Genomic DNA, 9,756 nt, shown 5'->3' on the forward strand with positions numbered 1-9,756 from the left:
GAAAAGAAAAGAAAAGAAAAAGCAAAAATAAATAAATAAAAGAAAAAAAGTGGATGCCCCATATGGAAACCTGGGGTGGGCATGGGAGAGAAAAAGTCAGACTTGTTTGACTTTTCCGAAGCCAAGGTTCCTGGTCTGGGTGAAATACCATGGTCTTCCTATAGCTCTTACGAGTGTGAAGAGAGACAGCAGCTCAGAGAAGCCAGCACGGTGGCAGGCAGGTGGCAGGGCTTGAAAATAGTAGTCCCTTTCGTGATTTTTGCTGTGTTCTTGCTATTGTTGGAACGAACTTTGGCACAGCCCCAGAGAACAGCATAAGGCCTGGAAACCAGAAACTAGAAATAGTCTTGAAAAGAATGAAGAAGCTCATGTCTCCCCATTCAAGCAGTTCCAATACCACCCATGACAGATGGCAAGTTGGTGCCCTAGGCAAGGCTGAGGCAATAATAAAATTATTATGACCAAAAGATGACACATTTTCTCCTGGAGTAGATTTCCGGGGTTCTCCCTGAGGACAGATCAGCTCCCAGGAAAGGGCATAATAAAATACAGGCTGACCATAGGCTTCATTCTTGTGAATTCAAAATCACAATACTGTGTTAAAATTTCACAACAAAAGTCTTTCTCAAAATTAATACAATTGAAAGAAAACACAGATAATACCATGCTATGCATCTTAGAAAATTTGTCCCCTAGTCAAAAGTACAAAAACGGAGTCTTGGATGTCATAAAAAGAATTCTGCCCCCTACAAGTCTATATATAATAATCACACCTTTTCTTCAGAGGAAATCAACTATATGTTGCCAGAATTCCCCCAATTTCCTTTAATTTTATTCTTTTTCTTCACAGCTGAGCATATAGAAAATTGCTTTAAGTCCAGTGAGCATCTAATGGGAGATGGTATTACCAACATGCTAAATAATTTCCATCTGTCTCATAATTTCCACTGTATTGAGTGTTTTGGTGGTTTTTTTTTGCTGTTGTTATTTTTATTTTTTTTTAACATCGAATGACCTCTGAACTTTTTATTGGCCTCCTGCTCCCCAAAGGGTCCCCTGCTTCTGCTGGCCTAATGTCTCAGAACTTTGGTGTCGTTGGTCTCAGACACCACTTTGCCGTCGACTATCCGGCGGGTGGTGGTCTTTTGGATGTTTTGCATGGAGTTGCTGCTGTCCAGAGCATCACTAAGACTGAAGTCCTCGCCATCTTCCAGCAGGCAGCGGTAGGTGGCGATCTCAGCCTCCAGCCTGACCTTGATGTTCAGCAAAGCCTCGTACTCCTGGGCCTGGCGCTGTCCCTCTGCCCGGGTCTGTGCCAGCTCTGACTCCAGCTACAGAAGGATCCCGTTGAGCTGCTCCATCTGCAGGGCGTACCAGGCCTCCATCTCCCTCAGGCTGTTCTCCAAGCTGATCTTCCTATTTCTCATGGAGTCCAGGTCGATCTCCAAGGACTGGACTGTACGTCTCAGCTCTGTGAGCGTCATCTCGGCAGCTTCAACCTCAGTGGACTGTGTGGTGACCACTGTGGTGCTCTCCTCAGTCAGCTGAGTCCCGTACTTATCCAGCTCCTCTCAGTTCTTCCGAGCCAGCTCGTCATATTGAGCCTGGATTTCTGCCATGATCTTGGTGAGGCCCTGAGATTTGGGGGCATCTACCTCCACGGTCAACCCAGAGCTGGCAATCTGGGCTTGTAGGCCTTTTACTTCCTCTTCATGGTTCTTCTTCATGAAGAGCAGCTCCTTGAGAGCCTCGATCTCTGTCTCCAGCTGCAGCCGAGTGACACTGGTGTCATCGATGACCTTGCGGAGCCCATGGATGTTGCTCTCCACAGACTGGCGCATGGTCAGCTCTGTCTCATACTTAACTCTAAAGTCATCAGCAGCAAGACCGGGCATTGTCAATCTGCAGAACGATGCGGGCATTGTCCACAGTATTTGCGAAGATCTGAGCCCTCAGGTCCTCCATGGTCTTGAAGTAATGGCCCCAGGCTCTGACCTGGGGTCCCTTCTTCTCCAGGTGCTCCCGAATTTTGCTCTCCGGCTTCCGGTTCTCGGTCTCCAGGCTCCTCACTCTGTCCAGGTAGGAGGCCAGGAGGTTGTTCAGGCTTTGCACGGTCTCCTTCTCGTTCTGGATGCCTCCGATTCCTGCCAGACCTCCGACCATCCCCGTGGCCAGGCCCCCGACCCCCATGCCGCTCCGGAAGCTGGCGGAGTGTGACAGGGAGATGCGGGAACCATAGCCCCCAGCACTTGCACAGACGCTGGCCGCGCTGCTGACCGGCCGGGCACCGTAGCCGGGCACCCGGACAGAGCCCACGGACCGGTAGTTGGTGGAGAAGGTGGAGCCAGTGGTGAAGCTCATGCTGCCCAGGGAGGAGAGCGAGAGGACAGGACTCAGGCTTTGCCGACGATCTGTTGTTATTTTTTGACGGAGTCTCACTCTGTCACCAGGCTGGAGTGCAGTGGTGTGGTCTTGGTTCACTGCAGCCTCTGCCTCCCGGGTTCAAGTGATTCTCGTGCCTCAGCCTCTCAAGTAGCAGGGATTACAGGCACCCGCCACCACGCCCGGCTAATTTTTTTCTATTTTTAGTAGAGAAGGGGTTTTGCCATGTTGGCCAGGATGGTCCCAAATGACCTCAGGCGATCTGCCTGCCTCGGCCTCCCAAAGTCCTGGGAGTATAGGCATGAGCCACCACACCCAACAGAATTGAGACTTTAAAACCCACACTTATTAATACAAGGTGAGTATCCCTTATCCAAAATGCTCAGAACCATAAGTGTTCTGGATTTCTGATTTTTTGTTTTGGAATATTTGCATTATACTTACTGGTTGAGCATCTCTAATCCCAAAATCCAAAATCCAAAATGCTCCAGTGAGCATTTCCTTTGAGTATCATGTCAGTGCTCAAAACATTTCAGATTTTGGAGCATTTGGGGTTTTGAATTTTTGGATTTGGGATGCTCAACCTGGACAACTGGTTGCTGCAGTCCCAACCAGCACTTTGACTTCCCTGGATTTCACACATGTAAGATAGACAAAATGCAATCAGATACTGAAATGATTACTGAAACAATGCTATACAACTGCAGAGGTGGTAGCACTTACAACAGAGAGGCGCTGGATGCCGCTGCTCCTAATGGTCAGTCCTAATAGACTGGAAGCCACCCATTCCAAATGAGGCAGTCTGGGGACATCATGACAATGTACAAAAGTGTCAGCTGTCCAAAAATGCTACCAAAATGTTGAGGACTTCTGACATTTAAAAATAAAAGCTGCAGAAACAAAATGTAATTTTCAGATTCAACCCTATTAAGTCAAATAATTTAATTTCACTTAAATGAAATAATTGACAAACAATTTATATAACTAGGAGAATAGTAACTGCCACTTACATTTCGTTACAGTCTATAACATATTCACAGACCATTTTCCCAACATCACTGTGTATTAGACATGTACTTATTTCCTTTCTTTGACAAATAAAGGATACCAATGCCCCTTGGGGCATGGGAATTTGTCTACCTTAGGAGCCAATATGAAACCAAGGTATTTTCTCAGAATCCTGTGCAAAGGAGCAGATGCTGTAAGCAAACAACAAAAAGAAAATCCAGCAACAAATGGCTAAGGAACAACACAGAAGACAAGTAGAAGAGGAAGTATTATGTGTTTATATTTATATTGTCTAAATTTATATTGTATTTACCTTGTTTTTCATTTTTATAGCAATGTATGCATATGTTTAAACGTTCAAACAGCACAGGAAAATCTAAAATGAAAAAATCTTCCTCTGCCACTTTCAATTCTGGTTAACACTCCTCAAAGACAATCATTCTGACATTCTTCCAGGGAAAAAAATTGATTTTAATAATCAAATTAACATGTACTTTGAAAACCAAAACCAAATTAAGATTATACCATATGCACCATGTTATCTTCCCCACTTAGTAATGTATCTTGGAGATCTTTCCCTATCAAGTACACACAAATCTACTGTATTCATTTTCATGCCTGTATACTGTTCTACTGCACCAAAATCACATTGTTCAACTAGCCCTGTATGAATACATACTCAGGTTGTTTCCCATATTATACTATTATAAATAATCCTGTAACTGAACTTGGTCATACGTGTTGGCATTCTTTTCCAAGAATATCAGTAATGTTAAGTGCTAAACAGTAGAAATGCCTGGTCAAAGGTTATATTAAGATTTAGATAGATATTACCAAATTGTCCTTGTGCATCAACCATATGTGGCTCCTTATACCCTTAATGACACCAGAAATCATAAACTGTTTTAATTTTTGCTATTAGGGAAAATTATATATCTAATTTTGCTTTACTTTTTTTGTGTGTGCGTGTGAGACAGGGCCTCACTGTTGCCCAGGCTGGAGTGCAGTGGCACAATCTTAGCTCACTGCAACCTTTGCTTCACAGGTTTAAGTGATCCTCCCACCTCTAGCTCCCAAGTAGCTGGGACCACAGGTGCACGCTTCCATGCTCAGCGAATTTTTGTATCTTTTTGTACAGATGGGGTTTCACTATGTTGCCCAGGTTGGTCTCGAACTCCTGGGCTCAAGCAGTCTGCCTACCTTAGCCTCCCAAAGTGCTAAGATTATAGCCGTGGATCACCACACCCAGCCTTGCTTTACATTTCTTGAACTATAGGTAAGGCTTAGTATCTTTCCACTGGCTATCTGTATTTTTTCATGGGAGCTATATATTTTTCTATTATGTTATTTTCCTTTTCTTTTATTTAATTTTTTTTTTTTGAGACAGGGTCTCACTCTGTCATCCAGGATAGAGTGCAGTGGTGTGTTCATAGTTCATAGCAGCCTCAAACTCCCAGGCTCCAACAGTCCTCCCACCTCAGCCTCTCAAGTAGCTGGGACTACAGGCATGCACCCAGCTAATTTTTATTTATTTATTATTTTTATAGAGATGAGGTCTCACTATGTTGCCTAGGCTGATCTTGAACTCCTGGGCTCAGGAAATCCTCCCACTTCAGCCTCCCAAATTGCTGGGATTATAGGCATAAGCCACTGCACCTGGCCTATTTTTCTTTTTCTTATCAATTTGTATAAACTCTTTATAAATAAGCCCTTTGTTACATGTATTGCAAATAACTTCCTCTTTTTGCATAGAAGTTTCTTATATTTACATAAGTACATTTTTCATCTTTTCCTTTATAGCTTCTGTGTTTGTTCCTACTTAGACTCTTCCAAGGCCAAAACTACAAATTAATTCTCTGATGTTTCCTTTTTGTACTTTCGCAGTTTCATTTTTAAATATTTAAATCTTTAATCCTCTTAGAATTTATTGTGATGGTATGAATGGAATGGGGATCCAGCTTTATTCTTTCCTAAATGCTTACTCAGTCACATTGTTGAGTGAATTATCCACTGTGATATGACATGCCGCCTTTCCCCTGTACTAAACCTTCCAGGGTATTCTGCACTTTCTCCACCGTTCCACTGAACTGCCTATCGCTTCTTCAGTTCAAGGATGCCTAAGGTTAATCCCCTTTTCCTGGTTACTCTAGAATATTTATTCTGCTAGGTCAGGGTTTGTCAGCAGCAGTACTGTTGGCATTTTTGGGCAGGACCTTCTCTGCTGCGGGACGGTCCTGCGCATCCTCGGATGTTTGGTATCTCTGGCTTCTACCCACTAGATGGCAGTAGCAGCCCCGAGTCATGACAGCTAAAAAGAAAAGAAAAAAAAAAAATTCTCCAGACATTGCCATTTGTTCCCTGGTTGGAGCTGGAGAGGAAAATCATCCCCCATTGAGAACAACGGGTTTTAGATAAAATTCAGTTATTTTATTCGTGTTTCCACTCCCAAATTCCCACTGATATAATCAAGATGAAAATGAATTCATAGAAGAATTCAGACATGACATTTTATATGTTGTGCTAATTTCATTTAATCTTCATTATATTTAATCTTCCTATCTAAGAATCACATACATGCTTCCACTTATTTATTCCTTCTTTGAAGGACATAAGACTTCTCCATGAAAAGAGTTTTAAGATATTTTTATATAGATTCGTACATTATTTATTTCTAAATATTTTGCCCTTTTATTCCTTTATAAATACAATTGTTTCTTACATTATTATTTTTTCTAATCAGTCACTGGTAAGAAAGCTATTGATATATTAGTCTACAACTCGCCACATACAGAACTCTTATTGTCGCTAATAGAATTTCAGGAAATTCTAAGATACAATTTTCAGGAAATTCAAAGCATACAATGTTATTATCTGATTACAATCATCATTTTGTTCCTTCATTTGCAATATTTATGTACTTTCATATCTGTCTTATCTTACTTCCTTGGTTAATATCGACAAAAAAATTTTTTTAGATGACTGTAGTGATGGTAGGCAACCTTGAATTTTCTTTGATTTGAATGGGAGTTGCTGGCTTTCATTTGTGACATATACATCGTTAAAGAAGTCTCTGCACATGTACAGTCTATCAAGAGTTTGTTGTTAAATCAGAAAGATTACTAACTGTGTCAAATATATGTTCTGTATCTCTGGAGATAACTGTACAGTTTTTCTTCTTTGGCCTGTTAATGATGTGATAGATTATATTCCAAAATTTCCTAATATTCATCCACTCTTGGGTGGCATAAATTTACTTAGCTGTGATGTACACTACTGTTCTTTTAATTTATTATTGAATCCTATGTGCTAATATTTTGATCTCAAATTTTTACAGTAATATTTGATGATGATCAGTCTTCTTTTTTTTCTTTTCAACACTTTATATCATTTATTAATGCAGTATAAATTAGATCTAAAATCTGCAGTTTATAAGCACACCATGTTTAGATCTTTCAGATCCTTCTGCAGTTTTAGGTTATTTCTACAGAGGTTTTAGATTATTTCTACCTTTAAGTGAATGAACAACACATTCTATAATTTCTGAAAATATAGTACAGAATGAAATGACTTAAATCTCATTTAGGCACATACTGATTATGAAAATAGATTATCTCTCAATACAATACTTCTCTGTCTTGGTAAAAATAATAAAGCAAAGAAAATAATTCATTTCTGAAGTTGCTTTCCTTCACCTGTAAAGGTCTGATCTCCTCCCACTATGCATATGTACCCTTTACTGTTAAGGAAAGCTTTGCATATGTAGATATAGAAGAATAAGCTACGTAAATACTAAAGATATGTCATTCTCCCAAAGGAGACGAAAGTGGTTTTCAATGATTCCTTGCCTTTGGACACAGCTAATATCCCTGCTCTTGGGGTAGACCTAAGGACACCAGGTCATTGGTTAGAGAGGTACATGCCCTTCCTCTGCTGCTGCAGAGAGATAATGACTCAAGAAAATTGGGCTAAAATTTGTTTAAAAAAAAAAACAAACAAAAAATATAAGTAAAAGAATCACAGGTGCTGACTGATTGGTATTACATCTTGGAGCAGCCAAATGCCTTTATTTTTACTCTCTATATATTTTTGGTGGCTGTAATCAAATGTATGTTTGAAATTCCTCATTCCCCACTGTGGGGTTCTAGCTGCATTTATACTGCATTGCCTTTTAACAGGCAACTCCATCGTATTCATTTATACTGTATAAGCGTTGGCTGAAGTAGATCTGGATTTAACATCTATTTCTAAGCTGGCCCTGTGTAAACTATTTGATATTTGAATTAAATGAATATAATGACGCACCTTGGTTTATTGGTGTTGAAGTATCTTCCTATGCTTGTGCTGACTGTGTGAGAAAACTAGGCTAATAGTGTAAATAGACAGAATTGCTTGGTCTGGTGTCGAGTGAAACTTGCCTAGGATAAAATTCTGAGAAATGTTCATTTGTAAGTGTTATAATGATAGGTAAGTTCTTCTTCCATCCATTGTTCTGCTGTACCTTTGGAATGACAGTGATGTACAATAATGTCTTTCTTTCCACTCTGTCTCAATCAGTAAGCACTAGATATTACTTTAATTTAGCTACTGTTTTATTCTAAAAAGTAAACATTATCAAAATGAACCAGAAAAGAGTATTAGAGAGTCTGATCTCACCACATTCATATGGTGTGACAGGTATTTAAAGAGGGGAGGCATCACTAAAGCTATTTATAAACCTGAACAACCTTTCCAAAGTTTTCATAAAGTTTTAACAATTTAAATATCCATACTGCATCTAGGTATTCAATAAATATAATTGCATATGTTGTGCTTTCATAAATTAAAATCCTCAAATGCATCTCAAACCAAGATGGTATTTCCACATCAAGCCTGTTTAAAAGCAAATATAATAGATACTATTCCTGGTCATAAAACCAGATAAACTCCTCTGCCCCATTCAAAAGGCATCAATATCTAGTTTCCCCACATCTATTAAATGAGTGCTTTTCTATTAAAAATCATAATATGGAAAAAAAAGTCATTTTTTTCCCTTATGCACTGCTGAGAACAAGCATAATCCTCTAAATGTTTTTTTCTTTTAAATTTCCTTACAGTGTTGCTTCTAGACAACTGAGTGGGTGGAGAAAGTAAAGTGATAAGAAAAACATTTTCATCTTGTACATCTTCCTCCAGCCCCTAAAATTCTCATCTGACTCTTTGTGACATGTGTAGTGGTGTCGGCATCTCTTCAAACATAGCTCCCTTCGTGCTGGATGCTCTCAGGTTGGCTTCTTGAAGATCACACCCAGACAGATCACAATTCTCTCAATCAGTTCCTGCCAGACTTGCTCTGCTAAGGTTACAGATCTTCAGCTTTGCATTTTTTAAGGCAGCCACTCTCAGGTTAATTCTTGTCATCTGACTTCCTTCCATATCCACACCCTTCAGATTAGCACCTTCTAAATTCGCTTTAAGACCAGAAGGATCCTCAAAATTACACAGTTTCAGGGATGCTCCAGAAGGAGCATCAGAACAGAGCATCTTGACTCCCTGGAGATTTGCACAGTCAAGCACCGATCCAGAGAGATCAGCTTGTTCAAGATTTGCATAGCAAAGTGTACGTGCCGGACTGCAGCAGCATAAATTGGCCATTTTGAAGTTCATGTATGGAAGGTCCAAACGAGAAAGATCAGCACCACTGAAGCTCGAACCCTGGCATCGCAGTTCTGACTTGGTTGGAGTTGCTAGCAAACATCGGAGAAATTCCTTTCGGGTTATTGGTGAATGATCCTCCAGTGGTTGAGAATTCTTTATTGCCACTTCTAGCTTTTCAATCAATGAGTCAATACCAAAAAATCTTGCTTCTTCTAACACACCCAATAAATCATTGCCATCATTTCCAATGAGATGTCCATGAAGTAAGTAGTTTAAAATGGGTTCAAAGTAGGACTTCAGTCAATTAAGAAAGCTCCTCTAAGATCTTGCTGATTTCCCCAGACACCTTTGTCCTTAAACATGTGGGCCAGCATACTGTCAGGTTCTTTATTCGCTAAAGTGCTCCGTGTAGTTGTAGAGCACCACCCTCCAACATTTAATGTTAGCCAGTCTGGGTGGAATCCTGACAACCCTTCAGGCAGCTTAAAATTTCTCTGAGGATCAAGAAATGGCTCTCCTTCACACACAAACAAAACACCATCATCCCTGATCAAAACAACACCATCCATCAGTTCACCTTTCCCATTATATACACTGGTGGCTTTTTTTTTTTTTTTTTTTTGAGACGGAGTTTCACTCATGTTCCCCCGGCTGGAGTGCACTGGCGCGCTCTCGGCTCACCGCAACCTCCGCCTCCTGGGTTCAGGCAATTCTCCTGCCTCAGCCTCCTGA

At 40.5% G+C, this 9,756-nt stretch overlaps 1 protein-coding gene and 2 pseudogenes across 4 annotated transcripts in view; all 3 read right to left on the reverse strand.

Moving 5' to 3' along the window:
* SPECC1 (sperm antigen with calponin homology and coiled-coil domains 1) overlaps positions 1-9,756 on the reverse strand; it is a 269,791-nt gene that overhangs the window by 218,872 nt on the left and 41,163 nt on the right. The window lies entirely within an intron of this gene.
* On the reverse strand, positions 1,012-2,457 carry LOC108295294 (annotated as a pseudogene).
* Positions 5,001-9,756, reverse strand: part of LOC108295295 — a 5,055-nt pseudogene continuing 299 nt past the window's right edge.

This window comes from Cebus imitator, unplaced genomic scaffold (genome assembly GCF_001604975.1).
Source record: "Cebus imitator isolate Cc_AM_T3 unplaced genomic scaffold, Cebus_imitator-1.0 Scaffold629, whole genome shotgun sequence".
Taxonomy (NCBI): domain Eukaryota; kingdom Metazoa; phylum Chordata; class Mammalia; order Primates; family Cebidae; genus Cebus; species Cebus imitator.